Here is a 27,543-nt window from a genome sequence, read left to right on the forward strand (position 1 = left end):
CTCAGCCAAGGGAGAAATGGATATGCATATGTTGGCAGTCATTATCCTGTCTGTTTCTAGGCATGAAAAACACCAACACAAAGATCACCCACCATGGCAAGTCCTCCAACACTGAAGGCAGAGAAGTGCATGCAGTCTGGCTGTCAATTGAAACACACTGCTGGCTATGGGGCACCTAACTCAGCCAAGTGCCCACAAACTTTGTTTTATAAATAAAGGTAAGCTTAGGAGGTTTTTCCAAAACTATGCTTACTAATTCAATGTTTCCAATATCACATACATAGAAAAAAAGAACTTATCTTGTACTCCTGCAGATTTAATATCAAAAATCTGCTAGGATTATTTGTATAGCTGACCAATGACTGAAGAAACTACAATCAATAATCATACACTGGAACCAAAGTCTGAAAAATTTGAGCCATAAGTGTATTATAAAGTAGATACGCAATGATTCAAGATTTATTTGCCACAGCTGACAAAAGAAAGTGAACTGCAGGTTCCAAGAACAGTATTTTTCTCCTGCCAACAAAGTCTAGGAAAGAGATGTCTTGACCTTACCACAGGATCTGCATTAGGAATACAGTTAGAGGTACTTACTAGAGACAGAGAAAACAGTGAGGTATTTACTAGGTGGATTTTCTTCCTCAAAAAGTTGCACACACTTTTTTCAAAAACGTATTTGTTTGAAAACCACAAGCTGAAAAGCTGCCACATTTCCCTTCAAGCACAGAGCTGTTTCTTTGTGGTTTTCTCCATTCCACCTCACCACAGACCAACTGATAACTGATAACCAAAATAAATACAACCAACATAAACATATTTTCCATGATACACTAAGATCATCTGTTATTACCAGGCCTTGTGGTAACAAACACTTTTATGATGCATTTATTCAAGGTTTGTCTCTCCCAAACTGTGGGGAATACTTCATTTGTTTTCTAAGCCGTACTTTGCTTAACTAAATAATTAATCACATTGATATTCTATCAATACATCTTTCTTTAATGGTTAAACATATGTAAATAATTCAAATATCTATGGGTGACCTCTTTGCACTCCTGTGATTTTCAAAAACCCCAGTGTTCTTTGAAGACACTCTATCATTATCATGTACAGTGCAAGTTAAAAGCCTTTTGTTATTTCTTCTCTTTTTTTTTTCTCTTTCACTAGAAGGTACCTTGCCAAGAGGGATCCTTTGGACCATCAACAACCTGGGGTTGGTTTTAGGTGGAACAGGAAAGTTCAAGTGTTTTAAACCACTGATTCAGGCACAATAATTGAACACAGAGTAAATATACTGAGTGGGCAGAAGAGTGTTACACAGCACAGTCCTTTCTGTACTCATCTGACAAAGCTTTTAAATTGTGATTAAATTCATCAGCAGAGTCTGAAAACCTCTGGATGTTTCTCTAATTCACAGGTTATGTAATTATAAGTTATTAGAGTCTAGTAGTCTAATGCTATCAAATCCCAAAGGAACCTGACTGTTCTAAAATACAGCCCCTCTTAAAAAACTTTAGCATGTGCTGCCTACAGTGACAGCAGCGATGTTTTCACGAAAACCAGAAATCTCTGTAAAGGAGCTGAGAAACAAATGCAGACGTCTTCTCTTATATCCTGAAAGGTGTTTATGGGCAAACCTTTCCATATGTGGGAAAAAGGTGTCTTACAGACAAGTTTTTTACATTTTAAGGTGAAGAATAGAGCTAACTTCCCAAAAGTTACAGTGGAATCTTATAGCAGAGACCATAAACTGTAACAGATATCCTCTCATTCCTGTGTACTGTTTTAACATGAAAACACAGTTCCTTGTTAAAGCTAAGCTGATATTCAATAAGAACTTTTTATCACCCAGTGAATCCTCACATGTAGTTTTGGAGTGGCTTTCTCCCACAGGCTATGTCAAAAATTGTGTTGATTTAGTGTACTGGTTTTGGTCCAGATCAGCTGTGAAGGAGCAGAGCCTGGAGCTGTCTGGGTGTGGCTACAATGCTAAAGATATGACACAGCATTTTACATTATTGCTAGGAGCTGGGACTAGGGACTCTCTCTCACATCTGAGAAAAAAGGTGTTTCTTTTCCAGTGGAGCAAGACTGGCAGAAGGAGTGGTGAGGTGACATTGATCACAACCAGAGGGATCGGTTTGGGTGATGTGACTGCTGTTGGGTTGAGCTCTCCACCTTTTTTTTGTCTTTATTATTAATATTGTTGTGGTTACTGTTTGTTTTCTTCTCTCATTTCAGTTTCCTGTAAATTGTTCTTTTCTCAGCCCATGCCTTTTGCTTTTGTGTATCCAATTCTCCTCTCTGGCCATGTGCCGGTGGAAAGGGAAGCCAGTGAGCAGTATGTGGTTTTGGAGCCTCAGCATGGTGGGAGAAGCACCAAATCGGGGAGCAGCATTTCTAAGCCATGACACTCGGGGCTTCTGATTCACACAGTCTGGAAAATAAAGCAGTTTCTTACGTAAAAGGTATTTGGAGACTATGGGAATTATGGGAGTGTTTTCTTGGTCAGCAAAATTGTGAATGGTGTTCCCACCTTTTTCTCTCTAGTATGTAACTTGAGTGTAAAATAAAAGCAGAGACTGGCTTAGAATGGACACAGCATGTGGGGTGGATGCTAGAACAGACTTAATTCTCTTGTCTGTGAAGAATTATAGCAAATAAATAAATAAAAGCTTACAGAGGTGAGTGGGAAGTGTATTTTTAAATAACACCACTCATGATCTCAAAATCAGCGCTATCAGACATACCAAAAGAAAGCAGGATTTTTTTCCTCTGGAATCACCTCTTCTTAAAAGTATGGGGAGTGAAATAATCTACAATATGACATAAGAACCTTTCATTAATTTTTTTTTGTCAGCTCTGTCCAGAGAAAGAAAAATGCAACTGTTTGTAAAGAGCTTATACCAGTTTACCCCATCTATGCTACTCTGTACTATCTATATATTGGTGCACACTGCTCTACCTTCAATTTCATGATAAAACGGAGAAATATAGGTAGTTCTTCCAAGTCCAAATTAAAACATTCCTGTTTAGGAAAGCTATAAAACTGACATTTTACTGTTGTGTTACCATAACCCGGTCTTATAACCAAGCTTTTTCTCCCAGAATGGCTGGGCCTTAAGCCATGCTTGAACACCAAGGGTCCTGTTGCAGGTCACAGCAAAAAAACTTCAGAGGCATTCCATCTGAAGGAGCTCTGATAGTAGCACAATGGGTACGTGTCAGAATTTCCCCTGTGCAAACCAAGAAAAGGCTTTGAAATAGCAGCTCACTGTCAGGATGAAAATTTTTGCTTGGTAGAGAGCCAGACCCATCACAACATCAATTCAGGACAAACAAATGCACACATGCACGCAAAGCTCATGTGCTTTCCTGGCATTTCCTCAAAGTGGGACACACCTGCAAGTGTGTTAAATCATGACACTGCACTCAGTTAGCACATCACTTCTTTGCAACAGAAATCATTCCAAGAATTACAGAGCTTAGTTCTTCTAAAACAACTGCAGTCTGTGTCACAGAGAGAGGGGAGACCTTTTCTGAGAGCTTAGTGTGGGCAAACATCTCAACAGCATACACTGTGCCATGTGGTCAGATGACTTGTGGAAATCCTCCTAGGTTTCAGTCCCAAGGGAAAGTCATATATCTCTGATTCCACACATGCTGGAAGGATGTATTCCAAAACAAAGAATAATTCAAAGTTCAGTTAAGAATGTTTATTGTTTTATCTGTGTCTGTTCTTAATATTTATGCCTATCTCCATAACAAAACAAAGCCATCCTTCTTTTTTACATTGTGGGAAATGTTATGCAAGAAAACAAAGCCATACAGAGCAGCCTTGGAGGTCAATGCAAAAACAAAGCCAGATCCCTTGGCCCAACGGCACTAGCTATCCCAAAGTGCTGTTGAGATTAGACAAGATTTTTGTCTATGAGGACAGCAGGGGTCTTTCTTCAGGAGTAAGGGATAGTGCTCACAATCCTTCAATGAACTTTCACATAGGACTGACCAAGAATAATATTTCTCCAAACTGCATTTTAAACTTGTTTATGGCTTTGTAAAGCCCCTCAGAACAGCTGGCCACAGATTTGGAGTTACATCCCCATGGACAGAACAAACTCTATCCTTTTTGTTGCACATAACAGTCAACCCACCCTTTAAATATGATTTAATACAGGCATCAAAAGAAGTAATTTACCATAATCTTTAGATATACAAATACATACCCAGATGACTATAACCAACAGCTGTCAACTTGAAACTAATTAAAAATCTTACCTCACAAAGTCATTAGGAGCAATATTTCTTAGCTAGCCGAGATCACAATCTTTTATATAGCTACTGCATCATTAAAATAAACATATTTTTCTCCTTTGTTTTTTCATTGTTAAGAATCTACATATCTAGGAACATTGTTTTATTCCCCATCACTACTTCTGTGGGGACACTGCTGTCACTCTGACTTGCTGATGAACCATCTGAGGCACTGAAATGTGAATTAGCCAGCTGGAAACTGCACAAGGAAGTGAAAGAGCCAAAATTTTAACTAAACGTTTCCAGACCCCAAGGCCTTAGCTCTTTAGACACCTCAAGCACTTTGTGCAGGAATCTTGTTGGAAGAACCTGGTTGGATGAATCACCAAAGTTAAAATAGGAATAATCTGATCCTTAACTTACTGTGAGAGTGGAGTTTTGTTTGTTTGTGGGCTTGTTTGTGGGTTTGTGGGTTCTTGTGGGTTTTTTCAGTTTCTGTGTGATCTCCAGCTTTCCCAGTACTATCACACTGTGACAACCACAGAAAACAATTTTCTTCCCAGTCCTAAGCCAGAGTTTGCGGCAGCAACCTTTCTCCAGAGGCTGAGGTGGCTTTCTGCCTTGGGTCAGAATATTTTGGGTCCTAACAGTGTCCCTTCCCTTGCTATTGTGGTTGCAGTGACAGAGGCCATCCAGAGAATCTGTGGTGCATGTTCCCTGATAGTCCCTGCACTGCCTGGCAAATGATGGTGGCTCTGCTGCATTGTGAGCCTCTATTTGTAGAACACACAGCAAATATCTTCTCATGGCTTGGCAACCTTGTATAGATGAATGGGAATTTTGCAAAATAAGAAGACACTGGGCTGAGAACCTCCATTCCTTGAAGTGCTGAGGAAACTCCCACCACTTATCAAACAGCCAACATGCTATGGAAAACATCAATTATCTCTGGCTTTGTCCTCTGACAACATAATAAATATTTGATAGTCATAAACTGCCTAATGCCAGATAAGTTTCTAGGGAGGAGACATGATCAAATCAGCTGTGTGTGCACCTCACATCTTCGCAGTGGCATGGAGTCAGGACCAATTGAGAAATGAATTTGGCAGCTTTGGATTAGCTCATTGCCAACCCGCAGCTGAACTGAAAAAAATCAGTGCTGGCGTTGGCACCAACCTGAAATTTCTGTGTGATATATTCATCCCACATGCAAAAGGTCAGCCTTCCCCATTAGATTCCAGAACCTCAGCAAATTCTGGATGTTTTTCCATTTTCAATTTTCTCTGTACAAAACTGAAGCAAGAACTGTGGTGTCTCTACTCCATGATGAAAAAAAAACATACATAATGTAGAAAAACTTCCTCTCCCAGAAAGCAATAAAGAATTAAACCCAATAGGAAGGAATTTTTAATGAACTCAGACAATGGCTAATTCCTTCCACTGGAGCAGTTTCCTAGAGATAATGGGATCACACAGACATTTTGTATTTTGGGGTACAGTGCTGGTATTTTCTGAGGTTACTGATGTTCTGATTTTTGTGAAGATAGACGAAAAGCTTACGAAAAAATTGTGTTGAATCAACATATGGAAGCAAACCTTGTGTTTCAAATTGTTATTTCAGTGTGATAAAATATAAGAATGCCATTACTTCAAAGTACGTCTTTTCGGTGCAATTTCCACATAGGCTCTTCAAAAACCATATATTCTGAAACTTCCTGCTCCATAAAAGAGGAGAGAAAACGGCTAAACAAATGCATTTGGACATGTTCTTATTAAAATAACTGTTGAAATAGTACAGTCCTTGTTGCAAGGAAATCCCTCCTTCAAAGAACTATAAAGCATTATATTTCATAACAAATAACACTCATCAGGGATTTTAGTTCTTGCCCTGCCCATATTCTAGGAAATTTTTCTTCACAATGCATAGAAAAAGTAATTTCTTCCATGAAGACTCACTTTCCTGGACAACATTCAAATAATCAAAGAAAAATCTGCTTATTTTAGAGCTATACATTATACATTTGGGATTGTGGTGTTGCTTTACAAGCCTGCTTTGTGCTTTACTGCTTTGCTCTGCCTGAAATGTATTCATCTGAAGCATAGGCTAAAGTTAGCTAAACAGTTCTTCCAATAAATATATTTGCAAAATGTGGGGGGTTTTTTGAAATGCAAAGATGGTGGTCTTGTTAATATTTAAGAACAGGCAGATAATAAGACCCCCCTAGCAGAGCTGACTTTTATTAATAGAACAAAATCTACTACGCTGTCTGCTCATCTTGCACAAGAAAAGGGAATCCACTCCAGATACTTTTAAGACATTTTGGAAGCTTGCAAGTCTTGGCCCTCCAGAACTATATTCTTCCGTGGCAGGATTACTCCAGCACCACAAAACAGACAGACCTCCAGAGAATCATGACCCATCACAGGGTTGGGTGGGACAGTGGAAATTTGTTGCTATTGAGGGTGTTGTTCAACTCGAGAAGCTAGAGGTCTAATAGGTGGGCTTCTTGAGGATGTCTGACTTACCAGACCAGCAGTACAAATCCCAGATTACAGTTTTTTTAAATGCACTTGAAATGGGCCAAGATAGCACTGCAACAATTTTCAAAGTAGATCTAGCCCAAACCCAGTCCCATTTGGAAAGAGTCTGAAAGGTTTCTGCAAATTCTTTGCTGGCTGCTAACAAAGGTAAAGGAGTTCTTGTGGCACTGAATACAGCCTTTAATCTTGAATCTACCATTTTGCACTACAGCAGAGATGAGAATAAAACAAAAGCTGTGGAACAGAGAAACTACTTTTCTTTTGAAAATAATGTCCATCTTGCCGTGACAGTTGCACTTTTTCTTCCAGTCACCTACCTTTGTTGCTTTTACTGTAAAGCTGGGACTTGCTGAGAAACAATTCTCATGGCTTGCTTGAAGTTCAGGATTCCTGCAGAGTCCCATGCAACAAAAGTTACGGTCCTACCTGCTGGGAGTCAGTGTTTGGTTTTCTGGACAATAAAATGTAACATATTTGTTTAGGTTTTCAGACAGAAATATTAACTGGTATACTTGCATATGCTATATGTATTTCATGTAGCAAGGTCTGATCTCTGCTCATTGTACAGAGACGTTTCCGAGTAACAGGTAAAGGGCATGTACATTTCTACCAGTAGTTTGGTATATTTTCATTTATGCTGGTTTGTGCTCAGGATATTCACAGTAAAAAGCCAGCATGCAAGCAAAGAAGAGCTTTGCTTGTTCATGCTGCCCATCAGAATCCTGGAAAGGGCACTTCTTCAGTCCTTCTTTACCTACCTGGTGAATCTTAGGCTTTCTGAGGTTTTTCTGCTACCATGCTTGTCATTGAGTACTTGCTGAATGTCACAGATTGGATTTTTTGTTTTGGAGAAAGGAATAGGTGAGAATGAGAAATACCTGGCTGGGAGTCCTTGCACAGGAATGATTAACCCTGCCTTTGTCCTTGCTGAAAAGCATAGGCAGTTCATGCCAGCTATATAAAGCCTATATAAATCATTTAAATATAGAAGATAGACTGGCTTCCACCCACTGAAAATCCCAGCCTGTATCCTGTTACATCCTGGTACATTTTAGCATGGTCATAGCCTCATCATTTTTTTTGTGCAAATGGAGGCACTTCATAGAAAATCTCTGAAGCATTAATTGAAATAGAAAGTTTGAGTTACAGAATGGTATATTCCAATTTGTATCATGCAATGATCTGACCCAAAGACATTAACAGTAAATTCTTGTGTCATCTATGAAAAGTCCTTGCAGGCAAACGGTTTTGCCATTAGAGTCATTAGAGATGGGCCTTCCTCCTTTTTCTTTCTTTTCAGCAAATTCTCTGGAAAAGTAATGCCCAGACTTCTCAGCAGATTAAGATGGAATTTGCAGAGGATTTTCAGCTGAAAAAAAATGACACAATAGTTCGTGAGTACTTAAGATACCTCTTTGTGCAAAGAAAAAAAAAAGATAGCTGCATTCTCAAATGCCTTTTTAGGTACACAAACAAAACACAAAAGAACTGTTCCACTTTCATCTGCCAGAACAGTCAAAGTTCCCAGTGAAGCCCAGGTTTGAACCCTTTTCCAAACTGTGCTCTTTTGCTTCCAACACAATTCTGCTCACCTTTGCCCCATTAGTTTCCCTTTGGCATGGACAAAATCTTTTAACCAAGGAGGAAGAAAACATACTGAGGATTTGTAAAAGATCCCTATACACCCTGGAAGCTGGACATTGAACTACACCACTACATCACACTACCGTTCTAACTGAGATGTATTATTAATTCTGATGGGTATTGCTAGAGCAATCACACAATTTAAATACTTCCATGAGCTCTCAAATAATAGTGTCATTTCATTAGCTCACTGAACTGGTGGAACTGAAAGAGACCTCAAGCAGCTTCCTTCTTCATCTTCTGCCTACATCCCTGTTAATGCCATGGTCCTGAAGAATTGTCTGTTCCAAAGTCATATTAGTCAGAAATTGCACTCTGATGTTTTCCTAGTACCTCTGAGATGAATACTTGACAGTCAGGACATCTACTCCCATGCTGTCCTAACCCCTAGAATGTTTTGTCTTTGACTTTGTTCTTGTTATGGACTGGGATTCTTTTCTCTTTCCTGTAAACTTTCATCTCTCTAGGAACTATTACTTTTCAGTTTGTATGGGACTAACAATGTCCAGTGCAGCCTCTCCAGGATTCATTATTATGACATGGTAGTGCCTTAATGTTAGCCAGATGCCAGGCACCCACCAAAGCCACTCTCTTACTTCCCTCCAGAGCTGGACTTGGGATAAAAAACAAACAAACAAACAAACAAACAAACAAACAAAAAAAAAACCAAACCAAAACTAAGATATGGGTTGAGATAAGGATTGGGAGACCTCATGCATCAAAGGTCATCAGGGGCAAAACAGGCTTCCTTTAGAGATATGAAGTGAATTTCTTATTGACAAAATCAGAGCAGGATAATGAGAAATAAAATAAGCTCTTAAAACATCTTCTCCCTTCTTCTCCCTCCTTCCAGCTCTGCCTCCTACCCCAGCAGTGCAGGGAGACAGGGAATGAGGGTTATGGTCAGTTCATCACCCGAGGCTTCTCCTGCTGCTCAGGAGGAGGTGTTTCCCTACTGCACCATGGGGTTCCTGCCACAGGAGACAGATCTCCATGAACTTCTCCAACATGAGTCCATCTCACGAGTAGCAGCTCTCAGTGACCTGCTGCAATGTGAATCCATCCCACAGGCAGCATCCTCCCAAAACTGCTGCAGCCTGGGTCACTCCTCCGGATGGTGCAGTCCTCCAAGGACAGGCTGCTTCAGCATGGGAGCAGAGCTCCTCTCTACACAGGTCTTCCATGGGCTCAGAACTTTCTCTAGGCACCCACCTGCTCCAGCATCCAGGTGGATCTCTGCATCCCCATGGACCTCCATGTGCTGCAGGGACACAGCTGCCTTATTATGGGCGGTACCATGGGCTGCAGGGGAATCTCGGCTCTGGTGCATGAAGCACCTCCTGCCCCTCCTCTGCACTGACTTGGTGTCTCCAAGGTTGTTTCTCTCACATGTTCTCACCCTGTTCTTTTTGGCCACAATTACATCTGCACAATAACTTTTTTTTCTTTCTTCTTCTATGTGTTATCACAGAGAAATTACCACCATGTCTAATTGTCCCAGCCTTGATCAGCAGAACATCTGTCTTTGGAGCTACCAGAGACCAGCTCTGCTGGACTTGGAGGAAGCTTCCAGCAGCTCCTCACAAAAGCACTGCAGTCCCACTGCTACCAAAACCAGGCCACGCATACCCAGTACAAACATTTTGATGGCTAAGAGACCATCTTTGGAACTGTGATCTTGATACGTAGGTTACCCATGCACAGGAGTGTTCTAGCCACATGGCTTTAGGCAGTTGTGAAGAGAAAGTACAGGAGTCTTGTTATAATATGCAGAAGTCCTGTTATGAAATATATGGTGCCATTTTACATTTGTGGAAAAATTAATTTAGAAAAATCAGCATTTAAAATTCAAGTATATAACACCTGTATCCCATTCCATTCTAAGCACTGCTGAAAGAGCTGGTCTGTTGCTTACTGAGAAGAAAATCGCAAGTACTACTTTGGAAAACCAGATTCTACGGTCAAGCTCAAACAAAATGTTTGTACTCTTGTTCTAGGACAAAACCCAATATCCTGTAATCACTCTGATCACTGCAGGTTTGCCACATTATTGTTCAGCACCTCAATTAAAAAAACAAAGGGCCCTACTCACCATAATCAGACATATTAACACCTCTGAAAACTCTTTAGGCTTTTAAAAGTCCAGGAACATGTAATTTCAATTATTAAAACTAAAACAATTTTAGTCCTTATTTACAAATTTCTAAAATGTTATTCATGAAAAATATTAATTAAACTTAACCTGTTTTTCCAGAGAAAGATTCATGATGATGGGCTACATTCTTATTTTATTCTGAGTCATGGCATATTATTCTTAAATTTAGAGGAAAACCACTCTGAATGACTCCTGAAAGAGAGATTAATACATTTTAAACAGACTTTCTACACACAAGCAATACTGAAACACTGTCTATCCCTCCATAAAGATTTGGCTTCATTACACCAAAATAAAGACTGTCTCTCTAGGCAATCTTACCCTTTGAGTTCGTTTCCAAAAAAGTGTTTTGACTTCCTAGTAATGTAGCAGGCAGTAGAGAAAAATATGCATTGTATTTTTCCTGTGTTTATTATTTTCTCCTCCTATCGGAGCTTTCTTTTTGCCTCATTACATTTTTCCCATTGCAAGTTTTGGTCAGAATCCAGGGGATTGCGGTCGAGTTCTGCAGGGATTTTTTTGCTGGTTCTTTCTCTCCATGCATATTTCATGTGCCCATTACTTTAGGTGCCATAAACACAAATTAAAAACAGCATCATTTCTGTCAGAAAGGGCCATATTTCTCTACTCATTCATTATTTATATTGCTTCCTTAAGTGGTGTTCTTGCTTGTCTCTAATAGAGGGTACAAATTATTTCACAGCCTTTGTTCGTTACCGAGGTTGGGTTGATCAGGAGCTCCACTGAACTTTAAAAGCAATGAGGCTCAGCTCTGCTGATAGATAAATCCATGAACAATGTTTGGTGCTGAACAACCTGCCCCTTGCAGCCACAGAAACCACATTACCCTCACCTTTCACCGTGTGTCATGGTAGAGATGATTTCTGTGCTTTGGGCCCATTTGAGCTCTGAGTATTTAACCTCTGCACCTAGAATGGACTATGAACTTTCATGGCGTATAACTGCCAAATTTGAGTAAATAAAGAGGCTTCCTGTGCCACTATGTCTGATCTGGTGAAATTCACCTTCTTCTCAGGGACAAGTTCATTTAAAAATTCACTTGATTTCCCTCTCCTGCTGCTTCAATAAAAACATCTCCAGATTCTCTGTAATTTTTATAGAGCTTCCTATTTCACCCTGTACTTATATGTGGTCAGATTTGACACACACACACTCCCTCTTTTCTTTTTTGATGCCAGCATTATCATTCTCTGAGTACATAGTCCTTTCCACCACAGTGCATTACCAACCCATGTACCTTGAGGGAACAGATGTAGAGTCCCAGATGTTTCATTTTGTTATGCAAAAAAATGGGTCTGTAAAGTTGATGCAGAGACCACTCCACTAATTTTGACTACTGGTCATCTAAGGCCTGCCAAAATCATGACACTAAAGTGCCTTGCATTTTCCTGGGCAAATGGAGAAAATTTGTTTCCTACAATCAAAGCCTGTGCTTTTCACATTTTCAATCTGTTCCACACAAAAAGGAAAACCACACATTACCTTTAAAAGAAGAGAAATTAGCTTTTTTGCATGTCATGTGAATGAAGACTGAAGCTCTGAGAAGAACATCTAATACTATGAAATTCATAATAAAACTGTGAGACTTGACCACACCGCATTCTACTTTATTTGAATAGATTAGAGTGCTCAGCAGGTCTGTGTTATCATGTGCTCAAGATCATCAGTGAGCCCACCCTAAAGAGGTTCTAGAGGATCTCATCTGTTACCAGCAGTCAGATTCCCATTACACAAGGCACAAGGCATTTGAAGGATATTTTCCCCTCAAAACCTGTGGTGCTATGGATGTCTTGTTGAAGGAGAGGAAATAGCTCAGGTCTAGTACATGTAATCCTCATAAATTTGTGCATCCCAGAATAACCAGAGCTTCATCTGAGAGCAGTCTATGGTTTCGGGTGCTGTTACTGACAGCTAACCTTGCAATGAACCTGACCTTTAGGATCAGTTCTGCTGTCCTCTTGGAGAGCTGAAGGACAGTCAATAAATACCTTGGCAATGGTGTTTGCCGTAGGCTGGTGTGTTTCCTCACTTTCAGTATGTCCCAGCTAGAAGTGGGGAAGGTACAGTGTTTCCCTTACAGGACTACAGCCTGCTTGGGAAGGAGGAAGAATAAAGGAAGGGAAAGAAGAATAAAGGAAGGGAAAGAAGAAAAAAGGAAGGAGAAAGAAAGGGAGGAGGAAAAAAGAAGGAGAAAGAAAGGGAGGAAGGACTGCAAAAAATAGACCCAGCCCATGAAAGTCAGTGTTTTCCCAGGCAAAAATTAAATACCAAGTATGGCCCTAAGACCTACCAACTGTTTTCCTTCTGCTGCCAATCCTTACTCTCAAGAGACTCTTGATAACAGAGATAACTGTTCCTACAATATTTACAAACATTTTCACCCATTTCCAGAAATTTCTTTCCTCCCTTTTTCTTTAGGGATTCCTTTAGACAGCAATGAAAGCTCTAAAGCAGCAGAGCTCTATCAGAGTAAAGGAACAGTATTTAAAATTAATTAAGAAAACAATATTAGGCAGGTTATGAGCCCTGGGTTGTGCAGAGACACCGCTTTCTTTGTGTGTCTTCTGCAGGCAGCAGCACAGCACAGGCAGCAGGGCTGCTGACAGGGCAGGAGAGCACTGCCACCAAGTGCAAACCCAGGTCCTCCACATCCTCGTACCAGAAAAACAGTTTTTAAAAGCCCCTATTCACATCCTCTCTTCAGTCCCTCGCCTTAATAAAACTATCACAAGTCCCACAGCTGGTCCACCTCGGTTTTTTTTGATTTTGCAGGCTGTAATTACTCCACAATTTCATCATTTTTACTCTGTGAAGTATTATCTCAGCCTGTTCTTTCACACCTTCTTTTCAATCATCAGGGTTTTTTTAAGTAACTCTGTATCAACAAAAACTGTTAATATCATTGACCTCTTTAAGAGCTGGCTATATCAACTGCATGATGGCAGAGCAGGGAACAATCTGTGAAGTGCAGAAATAAGAAATCTCTCAGCTGCACCGAGAAGGTAGAACATGGTTTCAAGCCTTGGAAGACAAGAAAACAAAATCAGGTCCCGGTTATGCAGGGATGCTGAGGAAAGGCAAACTGAGCTAATATAAGGTGTAGATTTAAATAAGCAAACCACATTATATTGCAAAGACAATTAAAATAAACAGAATTAGGGCCTAGTTTTAATTTTTTTAAAAAGTCACCTGAGTGAGGAAATGCAATTTTACCAACACATTTAAAATAATATTTTATTAACTTTCCTGCAGGTCCTGTCCAGGCACAGACTAGCTCCAGACTATAATGCAAATGTAAACAGAAATGGCTGGAAAATTGTGATATTCCCTCCCTTCATGCTCTCTGGCACTGGTTTTCTGATATTAATCTTGTTCTGCTCCATATCTGTGTCAGAGAAAGCAGCCTGGTTCCTGCTTCCATTGTCTGAATGCTGGGCAAACATGCAATGACTCTGTCTCTGGTTCAGTCAACTGCAGAATGGGGAAGATACTTTTCTTTAGAGAGGGTAAATGATTAAGAAAATGTTTATGAAACACTCTTTTCTGTTCAGCACAAAAAGATATAAGAAGAAACAGAAAAAAAACCCATATTCAGTTGTGTAAGGAAGGAGAGACAGGCCAGTTTTGGTTTTTTTCATTTTCCTTGCCTCATCATACAATTAATAATAATATAAATATTTGTGCTTAGCATGTAAGTATTTATACTATCAGTGAAATCGAGTAAAATTCCCTATAAATATAAAAAATGGAAAATTTGAGCATCAGACACTTGTTTCCAGAATCAGCAAATATTTAGGAGCTTCAGTTTGATTCTGCTCCATCAGTCCTCAAAACCAGCCTGTGCCTTGTTCTGTCCTTTGGATGCCAGCAAAATTGTTCACAATTGCCATGAACAATGCACTTAGTTGGGCTAATAAGCAGCTCCTTCCTGGCTCAGTTTCATATCACAGTTTAAGGTTAAGGAAATAAAATAAAAGAAATGTTAAAGGCTGTTACTAAATATTGCATTTTATTCCCAACTTCATAACAGTAGAGTGGACTCTACAGTGATGACCTATCATCTCTTTCTTAATGATTGGCTGTATTAAGTCATACTGTTACTTACTTTTAGTAACTATATCCCACTAGTGTTCTTCACAATTTATGCATCATACATGAATGAAAATAAAACTTTCTCTGCTTCTTCCTTCTATTTTCTGCCCAACCTTGGGGAAAATTAAATCTAGGCTAGAAAAATTACTGAGAACACAAAAGAGCTGCTGACACATCCCTTGCTTATTGAGAAAGAAGTGGCCTGAACTAGTGGTTACACACCAAAATAGGCAAGGCAGAAAGTTTCTCAGTCTTGCTCTGACATGGCCACATGTGACTCTGCCATGCATGACCTTTGCTGAGCACCTGTGCCTCACTCAGAACCTGCAAACCACGGCACCAGCCTGTTGTGGAGATCCTGCCAGCATTAATCACAACAAAGCTCTTTCCTGTGTACTTCATGGGAAAAACTGAGGTCAGGCAGGGACAATGCTGCGGGGCTGAGGAGGCACAGTGGAGAAAGTTGGTGTGGGTCTTTCCTGGGGAGAGATTGGAAAGGTAAAATAGCCTGAATGTTATTTTCAGAGAAACACATGCACCCAAGGCACGTCTTTTCAGGTCAAGTCATCCAAACGGTTTTCAAATCCAGTCAGGATCTTCAAGGTGGGACCTGCAAATGACAACAGGAAGAGATGGACAGTGACTGACCTTACACCACTTTCAGAATAAACCTTGGCTGGATTTTGACACTAAGCCTTTTGGTGCTGTGAAGGAGCCCAACCAGGTTGAAAAACCGAAGGCATGGTATTCCCAAGCAGGTGGCAAAGCACAGCAATCTTGCAATGCGAAAGTAGGGGTAAAGGACCCCTCCCAAATGTGAGGTCAATGGCTGGCCAGTCCTTCCAGGACAATATTTCCAGATGCCAGCTTTTGGGAAAGAAAATACAGTGAAGAGCATTGTGCAGCTGCAGGGAAATACCAGGCACCTGTTTTTTAAGGAAGTCAGGGAAAAGATCCTGATTAAATCTATTTTTTAACATATTCTGAGGCTGAAAAAAATGCAGTAGTAAAGGAAGATAAAGAGTAAGCCAGCTCATACAGGACATTTACATTAGGCAGGATAATTAATAAGTAGGGATTAATTGTGCACTATGGCAGAGATGGACTAGATGACTTACTGTAACAGTTCTGGAGCCAGCTAACAGCCAGAATAAGTCATCTTGAAAATGCAGCAAGAAAGCTTAGTGTCACAAAGATTCACAGCAGAAATGGCACAGTTCTTCTGCATGATAATAAGGAAAAGCACAAAGGGGTGAATTAAGGACAGAGGGTTGGTTTTGCATTTTAATTTCATTATTTTTGTCAGGTTATATTATAACTTAAACATTCCTAAGAGGTATGGCAATTTTTTTTTACTGCAAAATTTGTATCTGTTTTATTTTTGCTTTTCTTTTTCTCCTAAGTAGGAGGGGGAAATACCTTATGACAGATTATTAAATGGCTGATGCAGCTTGGCAAGAAGCCCTTTTACAGGGACGAATGCTGGAAATAAGTCTGTTTAGTGTATGCCTTGCATAGTTATATCACAAAATTTTTTTTTCAAGGTAATCACCTTTTAATAAAACTTCAGTCTTTATATAAGAATAATTTTCTTTACCCTAGAGACTCAAAAAGCTCTCAGGGAAATGTATATTTAAACATCTCCAAAAAGTGACTTATTTACCCTCTTCAATACATTAAATCTGGAGATTAGATGATTCGCCTGACAGACATCAGGGCCTCCCCAGGAACTGTTTCATTCTGATAAGCAAATGTGCATTTCATGCCTGCTTACCAGGGAAAAAGAACTGTAATTGCACAATATCTTGTAATGACTATAAAGAAGTGTTAGACATCACTAGCATTTTCAACCCCCTACACAAAAAGCAAATAAATACAAAGACAGTCAATACTGTCCCTATACAGTGGGATATGCTGGGGCTTTGATTCAGGGCTGGTGAACATTTACATCTCTGAGACAACTGTTGTCTTCAGACAAGCAGTCATTTTGTCTTCAGACTGAAGCAGGGAGTGGAGAGTCTACAAAGAAAATGTGCTTCTTAAAAATGTAATTGAGTCCTCTCTCACTTAGGGTATTGTAACTGCGAGCTCATGCCTGCTACTCATGTAAAGGAAGGCAACATTTCTACCAAAACCAGAGTTGTTTATATAGGAAGAATGCTATTCCAGGCTGTCTTTTCAAGGTGGCTTGAAAAAATGATGTGAAGTACAGTAACTAAAAAGAAAAGAAAAATCAATGTCTTTGTTTAGCATGGGAAGCTAGATCAACCCTACAGCAAGAGCATATATTTTCCCAGATGGTTATGTTTCCTCAAAGACAAACTCAGAATTGATTTTTTTTTCCAGCCCTTTACAATTTAGAGAAAGGGAAAGGGGAAGGGGAAGGAGAAGGGGAAACGGAAAGGACAATATAAGAATTCAGACAAGCCTCCTAGATTCTCTTTCTTTCTCCTCATGTGCAAAGGGAGAGTATCAAGAAGTTTCCCAGCTGATGACTGTTCATACTATTTAAGTTACTAAGACCTGCTTTAGTCAGCAGCAAGGTGGCTGCCAGTGGTTTGGGCATCTCCAGAAGAAGGGTCAGGAGCTACAGAGAATCTGAGTGGATTAATGTGGAGCCTGGTTTCAGAGAAATATGAGATACTTTGGTGAGCAGCAACAGGGTGGCAATTTGCATAAGAGACTGACGATAATATTGATACTGTCACTTTCTGGAAATGGCAAACCATTTTTAGAATTCCAAGTGAAAACTATTCAATTTTTATTGAGCACGTTATGAGATATTCAGTGAAGAGGCTGGAAACTAAAAGCTACAGGAGAATCAGAAACAGGATCAAACCCAAAAACCTAAGTAAAGATGGAAACGATACATTGCTATCAGATTTTCAACTCAACAAGGCTTCTCCTTTGGGATTGCAGAAGGGAGAATTTTACACATTGGGTAAACAAAGGCAGTGGTATGGGAAAAGCCAGATTTTCAAACTATATTGAAACACCATGGAAAGGGGATAAAACAAAAAGCTATGGTTCCCTTGGCTTTATGACTACAATAGGCACAAGCTTTTGTCTGCAAGAGGTATTCTGAATTTCTCTGCTCATACAGGCTTAAATGTCCTTTCACTCCAGTGCACCTTCCCTCTTCTTCCTCTGCCTCAGTCTCAGTACAGACCACCAATTCGTGACAGCGTGGATGTCCTCTTTGAAACTTTTCAGTGCTGGGGGCTCCAGTTTTGCCAACATAGTTACAATAGATGTCCAAACACCAAATGTGGAGAAGAAAAGTCCCTACGTTAAATTATGTTTTCAAGTCATGTAATCATAGTAATCCTGTAATCATTTGGCTCTTATAAAACATAATGTTTTTCATCCAAAGACCTCTGAGCTTCTAATTGATTAATTAAGTCACAAAATGTTCCAGTGATCTAGGAAAGTATTGAAATGGGTGAGTAAACTAGTATAGATGAGTAAAGTCATTAGTCAAGATGACTAACAGATGAGAAATGTACTAATAAAGGGTAATTGCTGTAAAAGAAAATGAGCTAGAAACAGGTTAGAAGAGCGATTTTTAGAGATTAGTTCTGAACACCTACACACTTTCATATCCAGTAGAAGCTCTGATAGTTCAGAAGTGTCTAAAAACCAGACTAGGTTTGATTGACCTAGGTTCACTGACATGGGCAGAAGAGACACTTTTGAATCAAAAGTGCTTATGTGGCATAGGAACACAGTGCTGAATGTACCCCTTAAACATCAGGCTGAACTGAGTCCACTCACTCACCTACATGGACAACCACAGAAAACGGGTTTAGCTTAGGAGTCCCTACAGACCATACACTACTCACCATCCATCTCCAATGTCAGTTGTCATTTTAGATGATACTGGCCCAGAAGTCTGTCCTGACTGGATCTCACTGTTGCTTGCTTCCAGTGGTTGATATGTGATCCCCTTCCTGCAAGGTACCTTTACTGAATCTGCATGACCAAAACAACCATGGTTCTATTCGGTCATCCTGTGCTCAGTTTCACTGCACTCTATGGCTCACCAATATCTTCTCCAGAAGTAACAGGAGAGAGGAGCAGAGAGAGACAATATCATTTATTTCCCCTGTTGAGGAGTGAGGGTACCAAAGGCCTGATGGATGCGGAGTAATGCTTAGGTAAGATTGACAACTATTTCCTCCTGCTTCATACACATAACCAGCACCCACCTGTTTTCCTCCCACCCAGAGATATTTTTGAAAGTTTCTTCTAGCAAATTTCTGCACCAAAATTAAACCCATATAGCAGTCAGCCTTATTGCTGTGTTCCCACGTCAGCTGTGTGTCATGACAACAGATTATAGAAATGCTGCTATTCAGGCTTCAGGGTACATGTTTCTTTTTTTTTTCCCTCCTTTTTCTTTTTTCTTTCTTTTTTTTCTGTGTTTTTTATTTGTTTATTTGTTTGTTTTTGTGTTTTTTTTTTTTTTTAATTTTAATAGCTTTAAAAAGACCTCTGAATAGAAGTGCTCCATGATGTACCACTGAGCTAAAGCACACAGGGCAGGTATACCTGCCCACATGCCAACAGGCAAAAATAAGTAGAGTGGGTGAGGTTTCCTGTGGCGCTGTGGGGGCTAAGGGAGAAACACTTTGAGGAGAAAAGGAGATGACAAGACAAGGGAAAATGGAAAGGCAGAAGCAGAAGTGCTTCCCTTCCCTGCACCCCTCCCCTGTGGGCCTTCAGCAGTGGGGCAGCTCCACACACCACACATGGATGTCCCTGTACTGCCCCACATTCTAAAACTGGTCAAACCTCCCTGCTTTGGGGTGGTCCTTGGCAGACTCCAGCTTGATCCACCAGAAACGGCATTGTTTGTCTCACCGTGGTCTGCAGTGAAGGAAGGGAGCTTTCAATTTCCAGGCAGGAAAATCTTGCTCTGCAAACATCATTTGAGTTATTCCATGGGAGTAAAGCACTAATAAATAAATGCTTCCTCGCATTAAGCAGTGCTATTCCCACAAGACATAATTTCTCCTAGATCAGACATGCAGATACTCCTTTCTACTCAAGAATTCAAAATTTGTATATATGGCCTTGGTTTTGGTCATGAGTTTTTTGCTTGGTTTTGGTTTGGTTTGGGTTTTTTAATGCACTGGTAGATTCTCAAGGAAAAAAAAGAAATGAACTTAGTAAAAGCATGGCCTCTAGTAAAAGCATTACTTTAGGATCAACCTATGCAAGGGCAGTCAAAAGCCTGTAGAGAAGAGCTCTCCAGCTGGAACTGCTGCAGTTCACAGCTCATACTTCAGTAATCGTCACATTTGTTTCTGTTTCACAGCATCATAAAAGACAGCAAGCAACTCCTAAGCCAAGCAAGAATTTAAATATGTCTTTGAGGCCTTCCCCATTTAGAAAATCGCTTGTGTCTGTGTTTGATGCTAAGGGCTGCTTCTGAATATAAATGCTTCCCTGAATCAGGGCTACACAAGTATCAGAAGCTTAGATCAAGGAGCTGATCTGTCCAAATCAGACATTAGAGGCATGATGAAATGCTGCAGATCTTCCCTTTAATGAAATTTAGTTTATGAAAACCCTTTAATAAAGCTGCAGTGAGTATATTTACATTCCCAAAAGAGAAGAGCTCTCTCTCAAAATGAAAAAAATTACCACAATTAATAATATACTGATACTCTTCATAATGCCAGTAGATTGCAGGTTTTTGTTGAGCTGTTCATCATTTTGAATTTCCATGCATCTCTTTATTCCACAATCACATCTATACCCACTGGGGCACTTTAGGGACTAAAATTCATTGCTGCATATTAAAAATAGCAAATGAATCTCATTATTTCTTTTGTACCTCCCCAGTTTATTCAGCATACAAAAGACAAAATCAATAGCATCCTGCCTGAGGAATAGGGCTATTTTTGTATTTTTTTAATACTGCTGCAGATTTTTGGCTTTACTTTTGAAACTGTGATGCGCTGCACCAATATATTTTCACTCTATGAGTTTTCAGATTGCCCGCATTTTGCTGTGCTAATATCAAGAAAATAGTATTTATATCCCATTCATCTCTTTGACCAGCATCTCCTGTGTATCTGCATGTTCATTTTCCATTGCAAGACTCTGAATATTCAGAAATATTGAAAAATTTTCTTTTCAGTGGTGCACATCCAAGTAAGCACTTACCCCTAAGCTTATGTATAATTTGAGACAAATTTGGACTTGAAGAGCTGAGGTGCACCCTTGAGCTGAGAGAGGCATAATAGGATAAAGGAGGCAGGGGGTGTCCCTATGGGCTGTACTTTTTTGGGGGGAGCTGGGACTTGAAGATCTGGGTAGAATTCTGGAACTGCTTCTTGTTTTAGAAAAACAAATTATTTCCTTTCCTTCCATCTTTCAGCACTTCCACAGTGGCCCACTGTTCTCAAATAGTTCTAAGTGGAAGAAAATTATTCAGGAAACAATATCTTTAACACCTAAGGATGTGTGTCATCCAGGTCATCTGTATAGCTCTAGATTTTTTTTTTTTTTCAGTTTATTCCCTTTTGCATCTCCTGATTTTTTTCCCATCCACTTTGCATATTTTTTTTCAGATGAAAGCAAAGCAAGTTCAGTGTTTCAACCATGCTAAGATTTTTTCCATATAATCTCCCTCCCGATTTATTAACAGATGGATTTCCTACCAATAGTGCTCTTTCCCTAGCATACAGATAAAACACTTTCTATTTGTTCTCATGTATCTGAGAGAGGTAATCTACTTTGCTCTGTCTTCATCTCTCTGAAATCATCAGCTGCATAATTACTCTATACACATGGATTCCAGTATTGCCCCAAACCATTCACTGGTTCGGGTTATTTGATTTTATTATTCTTGATCCTGAAACACAAGACTGAAAACTTTCCATTTTATGACAAAATTCTTTCTTGTGTAAATTTTGGGTATGTTTTACTATTCTCTTTAGTTTTAAGGCAGAACAGAAAACACAAAAAAATACACTTTTTCCTTCTTTCACCATTTCTTCTGGGACTTTTCCCTGAAATGTGAACAGATTTTCTGGTAGAGCAAAACAGATGTTTTGCAAAGTTTTCAGAACTCTAAGTCCCTGACAAGCTATATATTGTAGATGCATTCTGTGCAGCAACCATTGTATGAATATCTTTACATATAATGAGTCACAATAAAATTAATATGAGTATGTACCCCAGTAAGATAGTCTTCCTGTTTGGGAAAAAATTAAGTTCTCTTTGTATTTCCATATATATATTTCTCCCCTTGGCAAATTGATTACAAGGAAACCATATACATACTTACAGTGATGTGAATTTGTGATAGAATTTGCAAATATTTTAGTTTTATTTCTTTGACCTCTTCCTAATTTATGACTCAGGTAGCTACATGATGTGTCTAAACTCTGACTAAATGTTTACAAATCTGGAAAAAAATTGAGGTCTGATATGGACTTGTATTAAATTTATCCTGAGTGCACTTCAGATGCACTAAGTGATTTCATCTCAACCAATGTACCCAAAGAGGAGTCATCCTTGAGAGACATCTTGACTTTTTTCCTTTAGAAAGTTCAATCATCAGTTTGTTTCTGTTTCCTTTTTTCTTTCACTGAGGCAATGTTTGTTCTCTCTAAAAAACGGAACCAAACAATGCTATTATGTGAGTCATCAGAAAAGAGCAGCAGCAGTCGTACATGGTTGTTGATGGTGATCAGTCTGAATTGCTTACTGCCTCCCTGCCAATCCTTTGGAAACTTTGGCATTTGGAGGATAACCGGGATTTACTTGTTTGGGTAACTTGGTGCCTTGCTGCTCACAAGAACGATAAGCAAAACCAGTTTTACCTGAGAATTAGGTTTGCATTCCCAAAACATTGCAGGTCTTTTACACTGCAGACTTTCCTTAGCTGGCTGCAAAACACCAAATGCTAGTAACAAAAAGTGGAGATGGCTGCCTTCTAAGTATAATATAGGATACATCCCTAGCTAGTCCTAATTTTGCTAGATGCTAAGAGATGTCATGCTGCCACATCAAAATGTTTCTTATTGTCCTTAAATTGATTGTTCAATCCACTTGCCATCAAACAGCAAAAGTACCGTTCCTTTCATCTCACTATGAAAGGGGAAAAAAAATATACGTGGCAGTAATTCTTACATCCCATGGTGCTTTTTACTTTTTTTTTAATGAAGAATAGCATACTATCAGAGCAGCAGTAGGCAAAGAGAGTACGAAAAGAAAATTCAGTCTCTTTGAGATTTCACTATGCAAAAAATCTCTTCTTGTTTCTCTGCAACCCTTCTAATATAACCCATCTGAGTTAGAACCTCACATCCTTGTGCAGTTGGACGTCTGACAATAGCTGGAGCTAAAAGATTTTGAGGCACATGTAGATAAAAAATTACATGGCCTAAACAATTTGGAACAAAGCAGGGAAATTACTGAAATTAGAAAGAATTGAGAAATATGTTCTCCTTCTTGAATCAAATGTCAGTGTGAAAGAGATTCATCAGACCTTTGCAGCTTACACTACAGAAAAATTGTCATTCGCAGATGTATTCTGCAGAGTCTACTAATCAGCACTAAAGATTTGTTTGTTCTGTACTAAAACAGGGAGAAGGGGGAATCACAATATTGAAGCACCACTTTCAGTTCCCAGACAGAAATTAAGCCCAGCAGTACAGCCAAGTTACCGACCCTGAGCGCACCTAGCAGGATGGGACGGAGCGATCGGCCGGGCCCGCCAGCGCCGCTGCTGCGGGCGGGGCCGGCCCGGAGCGGGACCCGCGGGAGCGGCGGCGGAGCGCCCTCTCACGGCGCGCGGCGGCGCTGCGGGGGCTGCGGCGGGGCTGCGGCACGGGCTGGGGCTCTGCGGCGCTGCTGCTGCTGCCGCTGCTGCCGCTGCAGCCGAGGAACATTGCCCTGCCTTTCTCCGCCGCCGCCCTGCCGGCAGGAGACCCCTCGAGGCCTCATCAGCCTTCTCTGAGCCGTGCTTGTTTGTCCTCTCGTACAGGGAGGGAGGTGAGAAAGTGCCACTGAACGGGAAGATTTTGCAGCGTGTTGTGGTCTCCCAGAGATTTTTTGGCAGGTTCTCATTTCCTCGGGGAGCCAAGAACATTTTGTCTCTGCATCTCACATACTTCGCTCTTGTCTTCGATGCCGTGCAGTCTCGAGGGGCAGCGCTGCCTGGAGACATCTCAGAGAGCCTGACAGCTTCTACGGTGCTCAGGTCCCAACCCATGGGGAGTGTAAGGACGAAAGTCCAGGGCACAAGGCTACAGGCAGAAGGATGGATGGGGGTGACTCCAGGTGTTCAAACTTCGGCCCAGCTCAGCCTCTGGGCCTTATGGAAAGGACTTTTGGGAAGCAAGAGACATACGTGGAAATTCCTTCACAATATGAAACAAAAGTTCAATGCAGAATTATCAAGCAGAGGATAAAGGGCCCAGCCAGACATTTTAGCAGAAATTTGTAACTCTGGCAATCAAATCACTACCTTCTGGACCAATAAGGAGAAGATTCACTCACCCACTGAGTGGGTGGCACAGACCACACAGGCCTCATCAGTGCAGGCACCTACAAAGGCCAGGGATTGACTCCATGCCCAGAGCTCAGGAATGGCTCACACCATTTGTCAGCCTCTCTCTGCCCACAGAGATGAGCCTATCATCCACTCTGGTGATGCACTATCGTCATTGCTGGAAGTCCCTGAGCCTGTTGTGGCACTTCTGCCACACATCAAGCTGTACTCTCAGTCCCAAATACACATCCCCTGGAGACACAGCAGACACCAAAAGCATCCTCAATGGGTTCACCCACACCGAGAGGTGACAGGCGAGATGAGAGGAGGTAAAGTGTGAGATCAGATCTATATCTCACTGTATCAGCTGGATTCAGTGTTTTTATCTGCAGGGGCCAGCAAAGGGGAGGGGGAAGAGAGTTTGGTGCCATGCACATCCTCTCATGTTCATCCACAGCCCACAGCTCCCACTCTGGGAGTCACACTCCTGTGGCCACCAGCGGTCTAGGAAAAGCAACTTTCGCCCCATTTTGTGGGTAAAAATCGAAGAGCTGGGAGAACAAAGGCTATTATTAATTCCCATCTGTTGAAAGAGGCTGCAGCTGTTTTGAGAGGTTTTCCTGCAAGCTATGCAGATCTGCTCAGAATTTTAATGGTTGTTTACCAACCAAAGCATGCCATTGAAAGAGCAAGATGTTTCTAAGCAAACATGGTGTGAACGTCATTTCAGCTTAGAAATAAATCTTTTATTTCTTGCAAACATTTTTCTAGGTGAGAAAAGATGGTTTTGTATTTAATTCTTTCACTTTTCAGCTGTTGTTTTTTTTAACTATCCTTTGCCATCTAAGAAGCATACAAGAGAAGAGATATGTTGCAATGCAGTTTTACATGCACAAAAAACCTTGTTAACCCCAAACATTCTGTGTGGTCACTGTAGGTAGCCCCACAAAACACTGGTGTGCAGTTGGACTAGTATGTGCTAGTAAAACTGGTATCTGTCCAAAAAACCAGCAAGCCCTGAAGAAAAACACTGCATACAAAAGATGAAAAAAGGGAAAAGGCTTTGTTATATTCTGGTAAATGGAAAGACATGTGACAGGCTTTCTACCTTACATTTCTGCCATGATCATATCTTCAAGAGGATTGTTATTGCTAAAAAATTAACATGTTTTTAGCCAAACTCTCTAACGTGTTATTTCTGTCAGAAGTTAAGTCCCTGCAACCATGCCTATGTTTTATGGCTGCGTATAACTAAAAAGCTTCCTTCTGTGATATTAATACATGTAGTTTCTCTGTGACATCTATCTTGTACCTAGCAGAAAGAAGCACTACAGAAACGCCTCAGATAGATACAAAAAACCCAAAAGTTTTTCACTACAGTGCATTAGAAATCCAAGCTCTTTTTCTTTATTCCAGTAGTCTTTGAACTGCCTGACTTGCAGAAGATATTTACAGCTGAAATGACAGTCCTTGAACACAGCCCAGTATTCCTGCTATCACTGCTGTAATTGGGGGATGGGAAAGATCCACTATCACCCATTTAGCCAAAAAATTTAAAATCATCCTGCATTTAAGAAAGACTATGCCTGAGAAACTGAAAAGACAACAGAGTTAAGTGACATAGTAAATGGTCACCAGGAAATGACCAGGAAATTAATATAACATAGAGGCAGTGCTACGGAGAGAGTTGGACAGCCTGCTGCTATTCCATCAGGTCATGCAACTGAAAATATTATTGAGAAAATTAAACTATCTATCTTTCACTAAGACAGAAGTGAAAAGCAATCTGTGCAGTCTGACCTTCTAATCTGAGTTAAGTCAACACATAAACAATAAAAATGGACTAATATTTCAAGGAATTTTGTTTTAATGACTGTGGGGGTTCAAGTTACCAGGGGGTGTTTTCCCGTAATATGATAGAATCCCACTAAATGGTCATTATTTGACTTCTGGTAATGGAGACATCAAAGCTCTCTGTGTGTCCTGTGTTTCTGTTACACGGGTCCAAAGGCTACTGAGATGGGTGTCACCCATACAGATATGAATTTATTTTCTCTTAATAAATGCTAACCTACAGTTTTGTATAAACAGCAGTGGAGGTCTGCTCTGTGATAGCTAATTCATGACAACTAGCTTCTAAGTATGTGAAAATGAACAGCTGTGAACTGATAAATATTAGGAATTATTAAATACACTTTTTTACAGATATAACACTTGCCCATTCCTTACAAATAATTTTTCTGTTTTGAAGTTCAGTCTCCAGCATAGCACAAACAATGACTAAAATAAGTGTTGTAAAAGAAACACTAACAGATGGGAAATCAAGGGAGTGATAAACAATGAAGTAAATGGCATGACCTAAATTCACCAGAGATATCAACTGAGTAAGCCAAGGTTAAGAAATCACCTCTCACCCAGTTTTTCCTTATTAAGAGTGTGGATGCCCTCTGCCTTCATTTGAAAGATAGGTGTTATCTAAAGAAAGCAGGAGAGCCTCCCTTGGAATGGAAAATATGACCCATTTTCCCCCAAATTATTATAACTTTGAAACAAGAACCTTTCAGACAAAGATGTGGGCAAAGGAGTATCAGTTTTTTCCAGTGTGTGTATATATAAGCAGAAAATGAACAATGCCAGTGCTGGCCCCGACAAACCAGATCAGCAATCCCAGTGCAGTCTGTTCCCTCTCTCCAGGCTCCAACAAACCAGAGCAACAATCCCAGTGCAGTCTGTTCCCTCTCTCCAGGCCCCAACAAACCAGAGCAGCAATCCCAGTGCAGTCTGTTCCCTCTCTCCAGGCCCCAACAAACCAGAGCAGCAATCCCAGTGTGGTCTCTTCCCGCTCTCCAGGCCCCAACAAACCAGAGCAGCAATCCCAGTGCGGTCTCTTCCCGCTCTCCAGGCCCCGACAAACCAGAGCAGCAATCCCAGTGCGGTCTCTTTCCGCTCTCCAGGCCCCAACAAACCAGAGCAGCAATCCCAGTGCGGTCTCTTCCCGCTCTCCAGGCTCTGTCCGCGCTGGCGCAGTCACGGCTGCAGCCGGCAGGGGGCGCTGGTGGCTCCCGGCGCGCAGGGCGGTGAGGTTGTTCCCCCGCACCTGCAGGGGGCGCTCAGCCCGCCAGCGGCCCCCTTACGCGGTAATGGCGGACAGGCTGGCAAAGATGGGACCAGCGGGAACCTTGGAGCAGTGGCTGGGATATCAGGGTGGGCTCACCCAGGGCAGCAAGCAAGAGGCAGCAGAAACTGCAGCCGCAGCTGGAACCACAGGGTGTCCTCGCAGGCAGAGGCTGTGGCAAAAACCCGAAGCCGTGGCAGAGAAAGG

General features: G+C 40.8%; 1 long non-coding RNA gene across 1 annotated transcript; it reads right to left on the reverse strand.

The window, feature by feature from the left end:
* Nucleotides 1-3,704: 3,704 nt before the first annotated feature.
* Nucleotides 3,705-27,233, reverse strand: LOC117010871. The gene is made up of 3 exons (XR_004420781.1): nucleotides 26,779-27,233; nucleotides 10,685-10,789; nucleotides 3,705-8,167 (listed from the first exon to the last, which is right to left on the reverse strand). It is a non-coding gene; the product is annotated as an uncharacterized LOC117010871 (long non-coding RNA).
* Between the last annotated feature and the right edge of the window lie 310 nt (nucleotides 27,234-27,543).

The sequence above is a fragment of the Catharus ustulatus genome, chromosome Z, assembly GCF_009819885.2.
Source record: "Catharus ustulatus isolate bCatUst1 chromosome Z, bCatUst1.pri.v2, whole genome shotgun sequence".
Lineage (NCBI taxonomy): Eukaryota > Metazoa > Chordata > Aves > Passeriformes > Turdidae > Catharus > Catharus ustulatus.